At 43.8% G+C, this 18,416-nt stretch overlaps 1 pseudogene across 1 annotated transcript in view; it reads right to left on the reverse strand.

Moving 5' to 3' along the window:
• LOC311139668 (voltage-dependent P/Q-type calcium channel subunit alpha-1A-like) overlaps nt 1-17,437 on the reverse strand; it is a 45,004-nt pseudogene extending 27,567 nt beyond the window's left edge. The window contains exon 1 of the transcript in view: nt 17,145-17,437. The product of the transcript in view is annotated as a voltage-dependent P/Q-type calcium channel subunit alpha-1A-like (transcript). The remainder of the gene's footprint in view (nt 1-17,144) is intronic.
• Between the last annotated feature and the right edge of the window lie 979 nt (nt 17,438-18,416).

The raw sequence follows: 18,416 nt of genomic DNA on the forward strand, positions 1-18,416 counted from the left end.
GTGTGTCAAGTTCCCAGTCTGCACTTTTTGTGCTGGTGTTGTGTTGCACACACACACTCTGCTTATTAATGTGGCCAGTGCTCTGATCCATGCTGCCAAGAACCTTCAATTATGAATCTCTCCTTCCTCCCTCCTCACCACGCTATATATAGCAACATGACAGAGTTAAAAGCAAGGGAAGACAAAGGGAGAGAGAGAGAGAGAAAAGGAGGGGGTGGATGTTGCAATCCCTGTCTCTCAGTCTCTCTCTCTCTCAGTCTATCAGTCTCTCTCTCTCTCAGTCCCTCTCTCTCTCTTTCTCTCAGTCTCTCTGTCTCTAAGTCTCTCTCTCAGTCTCTCAGTCTCTCTCTCTCTCAGTCACTCACTCTCTCTCTCGGTCTCTCAGTCTCTCAGTCTCTCAGTCTCTCAGTCTGTCTCTCTGTCTCTCAGTCTCTCAGTCTCTCAGTCTCTCAGTCTCTCAGTCTCTCAGTCTCTCAGTCTCTCAGTCTCTTTGTCTCTCTCTCCACCCTACTCCTTCACTCCCTTAGCTTTATGGTGTGGAGTGATGATGATGTGTGTGTGTGTGTGTGTGTGTGTGTGCGTGTGCTTGCATGTATGTCTGTGTGAATGCGTGTGCGCACACTTGCGCGTCTATGTGTGTCCATGAAGGTTTACCTGTGTGTATGTGCATGTCTTTGTGTGCGTGTGTGTGTGTGTGTGTGCATGTGTGTGTGTGTGTGTGTGTGTGTGTGTTGGTGCGTGTGTGCTTGCGTGTGTGCGTGTAATGGGGATGATGGGAGATCAGAGACAGTTGTCCTGCCAGGAGAGAAGAGTGAGCAAACAGTGGAGCTCCTCATACTGGAGCTGCTGTTGGCTGCCACTGCTTCACTGAGCTACAGTCAGCAACATAACACACACCCTTTCCTTTATTATAGCTTATATATCTTATATGTAACACCGACTGCTAGACACAAACAGCTATAGCAACAACTCTACAAACGTATCACACATATCTACAGGGAAAGGGAGGGAGGGAGTCTGATAGCAGATAATTTGGTTAGCAAGAAACCCCCACATACACACAAAGGCATAGTGCACTAGCCTTTCTCTCCCCCCATCTCCCCACAACCTCATGAAGTCCTTTTTTTTTTTTCCTCTCTCTCTCTCTCTCTCTCTCTCTCTCTCTCTCTCTTTCTCTCTCTCTCTCTCTCTCTCTCTCTCTCTCTCTCTCTCTCTCTCTCTCTCTCTCTCTCTCTCGATTCCACCCATTTCACCTTCAGCCACTCTCTGTGTTTCCATTCACTACCCTTCTTTCACTCTATCCCTACAGAGAGAGAGCGAGAGAGAGAGAGAGAGAGAGAGAGAGAGAGAAGAGAGAGAGAGAGAGAGAGAGAATGGGAGAAGAAGAGAAAATTGGAGAGAGAGAGAGAGAGAGAGAGAGAGAGAGAGAGAGAGAGAGAGAGAGAGAGAGAGAGAGAGAGAAAGAGAGAGATAAAGAGAGAAAGTTGGCAGTCTTGAGGGTGCAAAAATGACTGAAAAGAGGTAGAACGAAAGAAAGAGGATCATGGTCTGAAAACCAGAGAAGGAAATTAGTGAAAAATAGAAGTAAGCTGCAAGAAGCAGCAGAGGCAGTGGAGAAACAAGAGAAGAGAGGGATAAAGGAGGGGTGTGAAAGGATTGCAGTGTTTCTCCTCCTCAGCAGTGAGTGGGCTCGGGGAAAGTAGGTTACCAGCAGCAGAGCACACACACACACACACTCATGCACACACACCCAATATGTGTCTCACACACACACACACACACACTACACATGTCGATCATACAGTGGGGAAAAAAGTATTTAGTCAGCCACCAATTGTGTAAGTTCTCCCACTTAAAAAGATGAGAGAGGCCTGTAATTTTCATCATAGGTAGACGTCAACTATGACAGACAAAATGAGGGGAAAAAATCCAGAAAATCACATTGTATGATTTTTAATGAATTTATTAGCAAATTATGGTGGAAAATAAGTATTTGGTCAATAACAAAAGTTTCTCAATACTTTGTTATATACCCTTTGTTGTCAATGACACAGGTCAAACGTTTTCTGTAAGTCTTCACAATGTTTTCACACACTGTTGCTGGTATTTTGGCCCATTCCTCCATGCAGATCTCCTCTAGAGCAGTGATGTTTTGGGGCTGTCGCTGGGCAACACGGACTTTCAACTCCCTCCAAAGATTTTCTATGGGGTTGAGATCTGGAGACTGGCTAGGCCACTCCAGGACCTTGAAATGCTTCTTACGAAGCCACTCCTTCGTTGCCCGGGCGGTGTGTTTGGGATCATTGTCATGCTGAAAGACCCAGCCACGTTTCATCTTCAATGCCCTTGCTGATGAAAGGAGGTTTTCACTCAAAATCTCACGATACATGGCCCCATTCATTCTTTCCTTTACACGGATCAGTCGTCCTGGTCCCTTTTCAGAAAAACAGCCCCAAAGCATGATGTTTCCACCCCCATGCTTCACAGTAGGTATGGTGTTCTTTGGATGCAACTCAGCATTCTTTGTCCTCCAAACACGACGAGTTGAGTTTTTACCAAAAAGTTATATTTTGGTTTCATCTGACCATATGATATTCTCCCAATCCTCTTCTGGATCATCCAAATGCACTCTAGCAAACTTCAGACGGGCCTGGACATGTACTGGTTTAAGCAGGGGGACACGTCTGGCACTGCAGGATTTGAGTCCCTGGCGGCGTAGTGTGTTACTGATGGTAGGCTTTGTTACTTTGGTCCCAGCTCTCTGCAGGTCATTCACTAGGTTCCCCTGTGTGGTTCTGGGATTTTTGCTCACCGTTCTTGTGATCATTTTGACCCCACGGGGTGAGATCTTGCGTGGAGCCCCAGATCGAGGGAGATTATCAGTGGTCTTGTATGTCTTCCATTTCCTAATAATTGCTCCCACAGTTGATTTCTTCAAACCAAGCTGCTCACCTATTGCAGATTCAGTCTTCCCAGCCTGGTGCAGGTCTACAATTTTGTTTCTGGTGTCCTTTGACAGCTCTTTGGTCTTGGCCATAGTGGAGTTTGGAGTGTGACTGTTTGAGGTTGTGGACAGGTGTCTTTTATACTGATAACAAGTTCAAACAGGTGCCATTAATACAGGTAACGAGTGGAGGACAGATGAGCCTCTTAAAGAAGAAGTTACAGGTCTGTGAGAGCCAGAAATCTTGCTTGTTTGTAGGTGACCAAATACTTATTTTCCACCATAATTTGCAAATAAATTCATTAAAAATCCTACAATGTGATTTTCTGGATTTTTTTTCCTCAATTTGTCTGTCATAGTTGACGTGTACCTATGATGAAAATTACAGGCCTCTCTCATCTTTTTAAGTGGGAGAACTTGCACAATTGGTGGCTGACTAAATACTTTTTGTCCCCACTGTACATGCAGACTTGGCCCACTCTCACGCTCATTAAATGTCATCCGATTGGCAATGAGTAATAGCAGCACATTAGACCACCCTGTCTCTCCCTCCACACACAGACACCATCTTGTCTCAGTAGACGATGATGACGTTGTTCCATTCAGAAAGGATGGGGGAGGGGGAAGCTGACACTGCTGCTTGCGCTACTGCCACTTCATGTGGCCAATGTGACACACACAAGTACAAATGCAATTGCATGTTCAAACAAATGCAAGTACACACACTACAGCCAATTCTACCATCTGCGCCATTTCCTCCCCAAACACACACAAAAACGATCTACACACACATTGCCAATAGCCCACCCTCAACGCATGCATGCACGCACACACACACACACACGCACACACACACACTACAGCCAATACTACCATCTGCGCTATTTCCTCCCCAAACACACACAAAAACTATCTACACACACATTGCCAATACCCCACCTCCAACACATGCACACACACACGCACGCACGCACGCACACACACACACACACACACACACACACACACACACACACACACACACACACACACACACACACACACACACACATACACACACACACAGTACACTAAATGCCTCTCTTCCGTCTTCCCCCACATAAACATAGCCAATAGCCATACCCAAGCTGCTCCTCTATTAACAGAACAAACCAAGCCTGCAGGTCATGTATAAACAACTAACACAAAGCTAAATGGCCCAAATACCCACAACTCTTTTTCATGTCTCTCCATATATGTATGTTCCTATGAGCTTCTGTGGGATGAATGTATGTGCTCTGCACACGTGTTGTGTTTGTGCATGCATGCGTGCATATGTGTGTTTGTGTGTGTACACACGTGTGTGGATGTGCATGTGTATGAGCGTGTGTGCGCTTCCATGTACTGTGTGTGCTAACCCTACAGCCTCATCCATCTTGTCTCCTGTCACTAGCTACACTGACAGATGAACAGAGGCTGGGGTCATAATTTACCTCATTTTACCTCCCCCTTTTCCCTGTCACATCCCTCTTTCCCTCTCTCCTCTCTCCCTTTCTCTCTCCATCCTCAGTTATGTAATACACATGGAATGGCTGGGACTCGATAGCCTGAAATGGTCTTCTTTCCTCATCTCTTCTCCTTACACAATGCAAAGCTTTGGATTGATTTGACAGAACGGCAAAAGGAGAGACTGGGATGCAAATGGAAGAACAACAACCGAACCAGTCATTTCACCTGGCTATAAAGAGACTTGGAGAGAAAGCCATTTGGACAAAGATTAATCTAGGGGTTTTCTGGTCAAATAAAGGCACAGTATAGTATGCTGCATGTATGCTGACATTATATAATGTCCCATGCACACTAGCATCACTACATCAAGTTCTATATGATAGTGAAAAATAGTATTAGTCTCCAGCTGTAAATTATATAATAGCCTCTGCCTCTAGCCTCAGTTTAGATATGCTCAGCCTCTGTGGCTGTATCTGTCCCTCCAGCACCTAGCCTCACTCTGGCCCTCTCTAGCCCATATGTCTCATGCCTCTGTGTCATACTTGTCACTGTCACGTTTGTTATGCTGTGTGTGTGCGTTCGTGCGTGTGTGTGCGTGTGTGTGTGCGTGTGTGTGTGCGTGTGTGTGTGCGTGTGTGTGTGTGTGTGTACTGCAGGTGGAGGCAGGTGTCTGCACAGAGAGCAGGTTGGTCTGGTAGCAGCAGGAGCATGTGACTAAAGAACACCAGCATGAAATATCCATCCATCAACAACGCTCTCTCTCTATTTTTCTCTCTCTCGTTAATTCTCTCTCTCTTGCTCTCCCTCTTTGTCCTTTTCCTTCTCTTTCTCCGCACTCCGCACCCGGCTCCCAAAAATAGCATTGCTCCACCCCCCCACAAATACACGTACACAGACACACACATACTCAAACACACACATATACATACACACACATACACTCACAAACACATTTACACACTGAAATAAACACATACAGTACCAGCCTGCCATCAAAACTGAATAATTCAGCGGAACGCTAGAACGCAAGACTGAGAGATGGAGAGAGAGGGAAGGGAACAGACAGACAGAAAGAGAGAGAGAGAGAGAGAGAGAGAGAGTAGCATTACCTATATAAACACGACATACACTGAGTGTACAAAACATTAAGAACACCTTCCTAATATTGAGTTGCACCCCCTTTTGCCCTCAGAACAGCCTTAATTCATCAGGGCATGGACTCCACAAGGTGTCAAAAGCGTTGCACAGGGATTCTGACCCATGTTGACTCCAATGCTTCCCACAGTTGTGTCAGGTTGGCTGGATGTCCTTTGGGTGGTGGGCCATTCTTGATACACACGGGAAACTGTTGAGCGTGAAAAACCCAGCAGCAATGCAGTTTGTGACACACTCAAACCGGTGCGCCTGGCCCCTACTACCATACCCCATTCAAAGCCACTTACATTTTTTGTCTTGTCCATTCACCTTCTGAGTGGCACACATACACAATCTATGGCTCAATTGGCTTAAATCTCATTCTTTAACCTGTCTCCTCCCCTTCATCTACACTGATTGTAGTGGATTTAACAAGTGACATCAATAAGGGATCATAGCTTTCATCTGGATTCACCTGGTCAGTCTATGTCATGGAAAGAGTTCCTAATGTTTTGCACACTCAGTGCATTCGGAAAGTATTCAGACCCCTTCCCTTTCTTCACATTTTGTTACGTTACAGCCTTTTCTAAAATTGATTAAATTATTTTTTTTCCCTCATCAATCTACACACAATACCCCATAACCCCAAAGTGAAAACAGGTTTTTAGAAATGTTTGCAAATGTATAAAAATAAAAAACAGAAATACCTTATTTACATAAGTATTCAGACCCTTTGCTCTGAGACTCGAAATTGAGCTCAGGTGCATCCTGCTTCCACATCCGTGAGATGTTTCTACAGCATGATTGGAGTCCACCTGTGGTAAACTCAATTGATTGGACATGATTTGGAAAGGCACACACCTGTCTATATAAGGACCCACAGTTGACAGTGCATGTCAGAGCAAAAACCAAGCCATAAGGTCAAAGGAATTGTCTGTAGAGCTCCGAGACAGGATTGTGTCGAGGCACAGATCTGGGGAAGAGTACCAAAACATTTCTGCAGCATTGAAGGTCCCCAAGAACACATTGGCCTCCATCATTCTTAAATGGAAGAAGTTTGGAACCAAGACTCTTCCTTGAGCTGGCCGCCCGGCCTGACTGAGCAACCGGGGAGAAGGGCCTTGGTCAGGGAGGTGACCAAGAACCCGATGGTCACTCTGACAGAGCTCCAGAGTTCCTCTGTGGAGATGGGAGAACCTTCCAGAAGGACAACCATCTATGCAGCACTCCACCAATCAGGCCTTTATGGTACAGTGGCCAGACGGAAGCCACTTCTCAGTAAAAGGCACAAGATATCCTGCTTGGGGTTTGCTAAATGGACTCTCAGACCATGAGAAACAATATTCTCTGGTCTGATGAAACCAAGATTGAACTTTTTGGCCTGAATGCCAAGCGTCACATCTGGAGGAAACCTGGCACCATTCCTACGGTGAAGCATGGTGGTGGCAGCATCATGCTGTGGGGATGTTTTTCAGTGGCAGGGACTGGGAGACTAGTCGGGATCGAGGGAAAGATGAATGGAGCAAAGTACAGAGAGATCCTTGATGAAAACCTGCTCCAGAGCGCTCAGGACCTCAGACTGGGGCGAAGGTTCAACTTCCAACAGGACAACGACACTAAGCACACAGCCAAGACAAAGCAGGAGTGGCTTCAAAGCAAATATCTGAATGTCCTTGAGTGGCCCAGCAAGAGCCCGGACTTGAACCCGATCGAACATCTCTGGAGAGACCTGAAAATAGCTGTGCAGCGACGCTCCCCATCCAACCTGACAGAGCTTGAGAGGATCTGCAGAGAAGAATGGGTCGAAACTCCCCAAATACAGGTGTGCCATGCTTGTAGCATCATACCCAAGAAGACTTGAGGCTGTAATCGCTGCCAAAGGTGCTTCAACAAAGTACTGAGTAAAGGGTGTAAAAATTATGTAAATGTGATATTTCCGTTTTCTATTTGTAATACATTTTCAAAAATTTCAAAAAACCTGTGTTTGCTTTGTCATTATGGGGTATTGTGTGTAGATTGATGAGGGGAAAAAACGATTTTATTAATTTTACAATAAGGCTGTAACGTAACAAAATGTGGACAAAGTCAACGGGTCTGAATACTTTCCGAATGCACTGCATATCCACACTATAGATACACAGTACTTGGGTGGGCCTGGCTAAGCTATAGTCAGGTCAAAGTAAGCTGGGTGAATTTCCATTTCTAATGGATAATTAAGGCTGTGACGGTCATTTACTACCATTTACTAATCATTAGTTAAAGATGCAGTATTGGATCTCAAGCACAACAAATCCATAACATATTGTACGAATTGGATTCGTAATATATCATACGAATTGCCCAAAAAACTAAATAATAATAATAACAAAAATAAAATTGCAGGACGTAACATATCATACGAAATGGATGACATAGTAAAATAATTGCTGACATTGTACACAAAAATTTTTTGGCTCATGAACACCACTTTCAAAACTACTGGCTGAAATTGTATAAAAGTCCCTAATCTAAAGTAAGCGTTATTTATACTTTATAAATACTTTATAAATGTTGAGTGACCAGTGTAATTTCTCACAAAAAGATGGGCATGCCATTGGTAGACATTCCAGCAGTACCTGGTAAAAGAATAAGCACACAATACAGGATGTTTAATTACATATAAATGTGTGAATAACTAGCTTACTAACATTTACAAATGTGGGAGTAATGATTAATAAATGGTGAACACACAATTTATAAATGCCTTATAAATGGTTTATTAGGTACCCTTAAAATGAAGTTTTAGCTAACCCTTCCCCTAACCATTTTCCTAACCTTAACCTAATTCACCTAGCCTGCTATGTAAATTATCCTAACCTTTGTCGTTAGTTCTTCTAACCAGCAATGTAAATTCTCCTCGAAATTCTCCTTTGTTATTATGGTGCATTAAGCAGCCTGGGCTCAGGGAAATACGTATATACTATACGTCCTCCAATAGTTCTGATTAGTTAGTTCATCCAAATAGTATGATATTGTATAACCGGGTAAGATGTATGAAACTATACATCCTCTAATTCGTATGATATTGTACGACCGCTATTCCATTCATAATGTAACCTAACATAGCATAATATATCATACTAAATGGAAGGAACAAATTTGTGTACCAAATCTTACAAATTGCCCTGAGGCCAGGTTGATAAGCTGCACATTTGATCATAAGGGCTTGGACCACGGTCTCTCCCTGCAGCACATCACTTCTCTAACCAACTCTCCAACCTCTACACCAGGTCCTTTCAGTTCCAAATTCCTGTTGATCAATAATTGATCAATGAATGCCATTGATGGATTGCCTGGGGAGTCCTGGTTCAGTCTCTGATTACAGAGGGAGAAGGGAAACCAGAAGATGATGTGGTGCTGGAAGACTGGAGCTGTTGACCCCTGACCTCTGCACACAAAAAAAACTCTCACTAACGACTGCACCCCTGTGCTTCATTCCTGAATGATCCTGGAGGGACGCAGTGTGTGCAGGATTTTGTCCTAACCCAGCACTAACACACATGATTCAATTACATTTAACATTTTAGTCATTTAGCAGACGCTGTTATCCAGAGCATAGTCATTTTCCTTCCATCGTGTGTGCATACATTTTTTTTATTCATTTTTTCATACTGGGCCCCCGTGGGAATCGAACCCACAACACTGGCGTTGCAAGCGCCATGCTCTACCAACTTACACAAGGTCTTGGTGGTTACCCTTTGTCTGCAATTGCTTGAATTGTGACCTATAGGACCTTGTTCAAATACACCTTAACATGAGTTAAATCCACTGGGACAAACACGCACGCACACACATACACTCCTTTCTCTAATCCTCTCAAATGCAGATGTAGAGGCTGGAGAAGTTGAACCACCTAGACACATTCCAACTGGCTTTCCAGATCCTTCCATCGTGTGTGTATCATTTGCGCCACAGTTTGTTCCCGAGCAAAGTATCAACTCTCTCCATCCAGGACAAGCTGCTGTTCAAATTTAACACACTTCTGAAAAGCCATTATATCTGCTATTGATTAGAACAAGGACAAAATGTTACAATAACAGGTCAAATAACAAGGACTAAGGTGAAACCCCAGGAGACTGATAGCCCCACCTGGCTGAGGTCTGGAAACAGTAGATCCACCCAACCAAGGGCACCAAACACATTGACAAGGATACAATATAAGGCATCCTGAGATAAACACATAGGCTCTAATCCTAACTGTGCTTAAATCAAATGCTCTTGCAATTTTCCCATTGACTTCAATGTATGATTTACACAAAAGGTGCACTTCTCTCAATTTAGGATTGGGCCTATAAGCTACGAACACCAGTAGGAGAAATACACAAGCTTTGACAGATGTAACACCCTTTATTGACCTATAACCACATATCGATAGAGTTGAAAATGCGATGGAAACACAATGAACTTTAGATTTTTATTTGGTGCATGAAAACATACAGTACATTTTGTGTACACTACGTCATCATGCACTGATTTTTATCCGCATCAAGTCCGTCAGGTGGAAACACACCACTGGTGGGAAAATGCGGATTTTTGAATATTATGTCAAAATCTGTCACCAATTGGATGGAAACCTAGCTAATGACACAGAGTCCATCCGCAAGAATATTCAGATTTTACACCAAGTTATAGGCAGAATCAAATCAAATGTTATTTGTCACCTAATTCATAAACAACAGGTGTAGACTAATAGTGAAATGGTTACTTACAGGTAATTTTCCAACAATGCAGAGTTAAAGATAAAAATTAAAAATGGAATAAAAATGGAAATCCTAACTTCAGATACGTTACTCAATGTGACTCACAAACTTGAGTCATCAGAATGACGCAGGACAATCTGCATCGTAATGTGGGACTAAGGAATATGAGTGTGGTTAGAACTGTTCATAGGTCAGTTTCAACCTGCCAGATAACCTGAGCTGGCCTGTACACACTGATCCTGGTTCAGTTTTATCATGTTGTTCTACGTGAGAGTAGAGCCTTCCCAGGGGAATCATAATATGGATCAATTCACACATCTATGACCAGACAGTAGTCAGTAGTCAGTGGTATGAGGCAGGCAGAGTGGTCCTGGGAGGCACACACACACATTACACACACACACACACACACACACACACACACACACGCACACACACACACACACACACACACACACTGAGTGTACAAAACATTAAGAACACCTTCCTAATATTGAGTTGGATCCCCCCCTTTTCCCCTCAGAACAGCCTCAATTCGTCGGGGCATGGAATCTACAAGGTGTCTAAAGCTTGTTGACTCCAATGCTTCCCACAGTTGTGTCAAGTTATCCAATCCAAAGTTAAATCTAGAATCGGCTTCCTATTTCGCAACAAAGCCTCCTTCACTCATGCTGCCAAACATGCCCTCGTAAAACTGACTATCCTACCGATCCTTGACTTCGGCGATGTCATTTACAAAATAGCCTCCAACACTCTACTCAGCAAATTGGATGTAGTCTATCACAGTGCCATCCATATACTACCCACCATTGTGACCTGTACGCTCTCGTTGGCTGGTCCTCACTACATATTCGTCGCCAAACCCACTGGCTCCAGGTCATCTATAAATCACTGCTAGGCAAATCCCCGCCTTATCTTAGCTCATTGGTCACCATAGCAACACCCACCCGTAGTATGCGCTCCAGCAGGTATATCTCACTGGTCATCCCCAAAGCCAACACCTCCTTTGGCCGCCATTCCTTCCAGTTCTCTGCTGCCAATGACTGGAACGAACTGAAAAAATCTCTGAAGCTAACTTTAAATATCAGTTGTCAGAGCAGCTTACCGATCACTGCACCTGTACACAGCCCATCTGTAATTAGCCCACCCAACTACCTCATCCACATATTGTTATTTATTTTGCTCATTTGCACCCCAGTATCTCTATTTGCACATCATCTTCTGCACATCTATAACTCCAGTGTTAATACTAAATTGTAATTATTTTGCACTATGGCCTATTTATTGCCTTACCTCCATAACTTACTACATTTGCACACACTGTATATAGATTTTCTATTGTGTTTTTGACTGTACGTTTTGTTTATCCCATATGTACCTCTGTGTTGTTGTTGTTTTTAATTGCACTGCTTTGCTTTATCTTGGCCAGGTCGCAGTTGTAAATGAGAACTTGTTCTCAACTGGCTTACCTGGTTAAATAAAGGTGAAATAAATAAAATTAAAATTAAAAGTTGTCTGGATGTCCTTTGGGTGGTGGACCATTCCTGATACACACAGGAAACTGTTGAGCATGAAAAACCCAGCAGTGTTGCAGTTCTTGACACAAACCGGCGCGCCTGGCACCTACTACCATACCCCGTTCAAAGGCACTTAAATCTTTTCTCTTGCCCATTCACCCTCTGAATTGCCCACATACACAATCCATGTCTCAATTGTCTCAAGGCTTAAAAATCATTCTTTAACCTGTCTCTTCCCCTTCATCTACACTGATTGTAGTGGATTTAACAAGTGACATCAATAAGGGATCATAGCGTTCACCTGGATTTACCTGGTCAGTCTATGTCATGGAAAGAGCAGGTGTTCCTAATGTTTTGTACACTCAGCGTATATCCATGCTATAGATACACAGTACATGGGTGGGCCTGGCAAAGGTATAGTCAGGTCAGAGTATCCTGTTTTTCAGACTGGGTGAATTTCCATTTCTAATGGATAATTAAGGCTGTGAAGTCATGGAATTTTGGATGACGGTTATTGGTCAGACAAAATAACTGTGGTCACCGTAATAACCGTTCGAATAGCAAATTTTTTAAATAAAAACAATAATATATATATGTTTTGTACACTCGGTGTATAGAGACTACACAAACACACGCATACACATACCCAGTCACACAGTGATACACAAACATACACACATGCGCACACACACACTCTACCTTGCATACATGCTCATAAACACTCACACGCACACACACACAGTAGACAATCATGGGAAATTCAAGAGCTGGCTTAGATTCACATAAAACTGAAGCAATACATGAGAGGGGGAGAGGTATAGAGAGAGTGATGGATTGGATGTGAGTGAGAAAAAGGACGTACAGGTAGAGGAACATGAGAAGAAAAGACAAAACTTCACATCCTATCAGTCAGCATGCAGAGAGACGGAGAGGGGGAGTAAGAGAGGAAAATTGTAGCATTACCTTTTGTGGTAAAACCCAAAGAAAGTGTGCGTGCGTGTGTGTGATCTGCAGTGGTATCTAGCTCCTAGCCCATACAGCTCTTCCTCATCTTTCTCCCACTTCATTTTAAATGATTTATACACAGACAGGCAGTTCAGCTCTCTCTCTCTCTCTCTCTCTCTCAGTCTCTACCCTCTCAATCTACCTCTTTCCTCTTCCTCATTCTCCATCTCTCATTTGTGATGGTAGGATTTCCACCCCAGTGTTATGTGACGTTATGTACAGAGTAACAGTCAAACATCCATAAATACCACTGAATATGCTGTGCTTTAGTACAAGCATGAACAGAAGCACACACACATACACACAAAGACACATATGGCACCTGTCTAGTATTTCATAAAGAGGTCAATAAAGCTCATATATTGACTTTCTCTCAGTTTACAGTGAGGGGAAAACAGACTATGGCCAGTGATGACACAGAACCATAAGCCAGGCAGTGTGTTCTATTTGAATGACAAGCACAAACAATAGTCTGAGTCGGTATTCACAATTTCCCCATTGTAGGGGAAATCACGGGGGAGTTCTCGTAGACCGCCAGAAAAAAAAGCCTCTGTTTACATGATGCTTATGAGTGCACTTTTAGATTATAATTGGATTGTAAGGCTCGTATGAATGTCCTGGTTAGTATAATGTTCGTGTCATCGTCGCCAATCAACTGCATTATACAGTACTTAAAAAACACTTCAACCAGTAAAAATGCCCTTTCAATTCTAGTTAACAACTAATAGGTATTTTGCAAAGATCACAGCCAAATATAATCTTAGTGACTGCTAAAGCAATAATCAAAACAACATTGTGAGTGTATGAGAACCTGAAAAAGTAATAACTAAAGTAATAACTACGTAAATCTAGGCTATGTTGAATGTGCGCAGACGGCGAACGGCAGTTGTTTTCCCCCATGGTGGCCATTGTTTAGGGGGACTACTTGTTTATGACGTGAACAGCAACTCGGAGTATACGCTATGCCAATGGACACAGCCGCACACAAACACACAGCTGCTAGCACACAGACACAGATACACACACGCACACAGACACACAGACACACGCACACAGACACACACAGACACACACAGACACAGACACACACACACACACACACGACTGGTTGATAGACAGGAGCAACATATTGAATTTGAAGGGTGAACTGACCTCCTTACCTCCTTCAGTGCCTCATCCCTTAGGGAGTTAGTGTATGTGTACAGTAAATTACATGGGATAGGGGTAGGAGAGGGGTTAGAGGTTAGAGGTCAAGGGGTCATGACAGTTGATCTGGGACAAAGCAAAGCATCTGAGGTAAGAGGAGAGACAGTTATGAGAGAGACAGAACGTGCTATTCATTCAAAACTGTTTACTGAATTTCCAGGGTGAGACAAAAAAATATATATATATTTCACTGCTGCATGAGATTATGTTTGAATGACCATTCTGCCGGGTTTCGGTTTGTTTCACACAGTTACTTTGACCTAAACCATTATCTTATTGATTACATAAGTCAAATGGGTACAGTATACAAGGTGCCATTGGGACCTTTGTGTTGTCTTACTGGTAGTGACCGCATATGTCCCCATAGGAGAACCCTTTGAATAACCCTTTTTGGTTCCAGGTAGAACACTTTTGGTTCCAGGTAGCACCCTTTAGGGTTCTACATGGAACCCAAAAAGAGTTCTACCTGGAACCAAAAGGGGTTCTTCTATATGGAACCAAACAGGGTCCTCCTATGGGGACAGCCGAAGAACCCTTTTGGAACCCTTTTTTCTAAGAGTGTAAAGTAAATCTATAGAATCATGTACTGAATAATCTACTGAAACATTCAACTGAATCATATTGAATCATTAATCTATATAATAATCTGCTACTGAGTCATCTACTGAATGATACTGAATCATAAATGTATAGAATCAACTAATTAATCATCTCTCTCCTCCAAGTATCAGAACATAGTGTCTGTGTGTTGCCTTAAATCCTTAAATTCACAGATGAATTTACACCTGGGAAATCAGGTGGCTATAGTCACATACACGTCACACATATATGATGACTGATCAATTAAGTTCCATTGTGTGTGTGTGTGTGTGTGAGGGGGAGGGGGAGGGGGAGGGGGCATGAAGGGTAAGGGAGTAATTAAAGAAACAGGAGGAGAAGGAGTGAGAATCAAAGGGATAGGGGAAAGGGAGATAGAGGAGGAGAGCGATAGAGGAGGAGGGAGATAGAAGAGGAGGGAGATAGAAGAGGGAGAGAGAGAGAGAGAGAGAGAGAGAGAGAGAGAGAGAGAGAGAGAGAGGGAGGATAGGAAATTGAAGAGGAGGGAGATAGAGGAGGTAGATAGAGGAGGAGGGAGAGAGGAGGCAGAGAGAGAGAGAGGGATAGAGTGAGAGAAGGAGATGATAGAGGCATAGAGGGGAGAGAGAGAAGCAGGAGAGAGACGTAGGAAGAGAGGGAGATGGGGAGAAGAAGAGAGAGGGTGATAGAGGAAGATGATGAGACTGATAAACTATTACCCTGAACACTCTTAGATCAACATCCAGCATGTTCAGATAAAACCAGAGAGGACCAAACCATCTGAACTAAGTAGGGGTGTGTGGGTGTGAAAGAGACCATGTCCACAATCCAACACATTCACAACATATTCAAAATCCCTTTTTCAAAACAGTACAGAGGCAAGCTCACGCACGTGCACATACAGTACATGTATTCAATATATTTCACACACATCTGTGTTCAATCTCCATTCAAAACATTGAACAGATATGATTCAAAAGCCAATCTCATCCATTTGCCAGAGCAGCAGGCCAATCAGAGTGTGTCATTTCTGACCCATCACTACAGATCAATGCAATCATTATTCTACTGTCCTATCTCATCCTCACAGCCTCACAGCTTCCAACAGGAGAAGAGATGATGCCCAAATCACTCCCTGTTTCCCCCAAAATGGTGCAATGCTAACATGGGATTAAAAACAAACAAAAGAGAACTGTTGTAAGGTGCACTGTGTCCGTAAAATTAATATAGTATGTATAAACTGGAAGTAGAAGCCTAAGTGTTGTTGTCCATTAGTTTACTCCAATTAGGAGAGGGGTGGGTAGGGTTAGGGGAAAATAATAAAGGAAAAGATAGTTTAAAAAACATTTAAAACACTAAGACTGGCGGTATAGTAGCAGACACTGTAGGTCCAGTGTGCCACACACACACACACACACACACAGAAAACACACACGCAGGCACACAAACAAACAGTCAGGGGGACACACGGACACACGCACAAGACACACACACACAGGTAGTCAGGCACACACATACACTCCAACACACCACAGGCATGATCCCTCAGTGAAAACCTAGAGATATGTGTGCTGATAAGGACAAGGCCCAGTTCACTCCATTCTCTCAGTCTGTGGAAATGGAGCCAGTATACTCTCTCCCTCCCTCCTTGCCTTCCCCTTCACCGTTTTCCCTGTGCTGAGACTGCACATGCTGACATCAGCAACCAGCAGCGCAGCACTACAAACCTCCTCTCTCTCTCTCTCCCTCTCTCTCTCTCTCTCTCTCTCTCTCTCTCTCTCTCTCCCTCTCTCTTTACCCTCTCGCACTCTCTCTCTCTCCCTCTCTATCACTCTCTCTCTCTCTCCCCTCTCTCTTTCCCCTCTCTCGCTCTCTCTCTCTCTCCCTATCTCTCCCTCTCTCTTCCCCTCTCTCGCTCTCCCTCTCTCTCTCCCTCTCTCCCTCTCTCTTTCCCCTCTCTCACTCTCTCTCTCTCTCCCTCTCTCCCTCTCTCTCTTCCTCTCTCCCTCTCTCTTTCCCCTCTCTCGCTCTCTCTCTCTCCCTCTCTCTCTCCCTCTCTCTCTCCCTCTCTCCCGCTCTCTTTCCCCTCTCTCGCTCTCTCTCTCTCTCCCTCTATATCTCTCTCTCTCCCTCTCTCTCCCTCTCTCTCTCACACAATTGATGGATGCCCATAATAACAATGTTATTATTCGTAATGACAAAAATAATGGCAACTATGATGCCAAATACAAACATTCAATGGATCCTAAACCTAACATACCTCCAGGTTTCTGTTGAATCACCACACACTATGGCCCCAGGAAGATCTTTGAGTGTTGTTGTCTAGTAGGCTATGTTGTCATCATTACATGCTCACACTAGCCTAATGATGCCCTACTTAATTGGCTAATGGTAGACTCACATAGATAGGTCCCATCATTACATCATCTTCCCATGAAGATAATAACATTGCAAGTACAGTGGGCCTACCTGATATTCGGGGTTTAGCACTGATGTTATGTTACACAGTGATGAGAAACATGTAAAGGATATGGCCATTCTGTAATCTTTTTGGCGTATTTTCTCACAAAGTTATCCTCGCTGAAGATGAACAGCGAGCGGTTGACGGTGAAGCAGTTCTGACGCACCGGGATGGGGTTGTACAGGGCCATGGTCCGGGCTCTCTGCGCCATGGACTGCTTGTAGACCCGCTGGCCCCCGGGGCCTCCGGGCGGGCCGCCCTGCCTGCTGCCTCCGCGGCCAGGACCTCCAGGTCCATGCCCATGCCCTGGTCCATGACCGTGGCCGCCGCCATACCTGGACGGCATCTCGTTTTCGAACCGCGCCATTCTTTGGACACCAAATCTTTACATAGCAGCAGTAGCTGAGAAGGAGGCGAATGCTCAGCGCGACCACACAACATTACATCCCATCTGCCTGAGGACTGCTCATACACACAACTGTTTTATTCTGCTTCTTCCACCTGCATAGGGGGAGAGTTGGGGTGCGCGGTGGCCTATATGGTGCGGCCCTTACTAGATGAAGACGCCCATGTAGGCTTTGGTCTCTGTCGGTGCATTAGTGCTAATGGCCAAGTGCGGGTGTAAAAAAATGCAACGTGCGGTGAGCTGGATAGCTTGGCTTGTTGCACGACTGTCAGTGCAGTAGGCTTCACAATTCCTCTTCAGTTCGTTTTTAGATGTCCAAAAAAGAAGAGCAAGGCTAATGTCAGATTGGGCATATTCCAAGATGAGTTAGTATAAATGTTTCATGTTCTCCATGGCTGCTCCATCGTCTTCTCCAGAACCATTTCCATGGGGCGATAGGCTCGTCAGAAGCCGCTTGTGCTTTTCTTCACTATAAAATGTATTGTCATCATGACCACTGCACAATATTCAAAGAAATCAGCTTGTCAAAATAAAAATAAATAAGAAAATAAATCCACCAAGTTTTTCCCATCAACTGGGCATGCTGGTCGTGGTTGTCATGGTATGTTTCAGAGACCAAAGAACGCTGAAAAAAAGAGCTAAAATCTATAATTATTTATTTATTTTGTAACATCCGCAATGTTTGGTACACTGGCTAATTTGTCTACCGCCACCTCACACTAGCTTTACACGCGCGCATAGATGAACTGGCATCCTTATACACGAATAGGATAAATGTGACATTTGTTGATTTTTCTTATTTGCATTCAATCATCATCTTTAATTGAAATCCGTCGTGGTTTTCCTTAGAATGTCGGTGTCAATGTAATGTAGGCTACTATTACCGCTGAATCTAATTTCTCTCAACAATTAAATTATGTCCCCCTCGACACAATGATCA

Source organism: Coregonus lavaretus (assembly GCF_964263955.1).
Source record: "Coregonus lavaretus genome assembly, chromosome: 2".
Lineage (NCBI taxonomy): Eukaryota > Metazoa > Chordata > Actinopteri > Salmoniformes > Salmonidae > Coregonus > Coregonus lavaretus.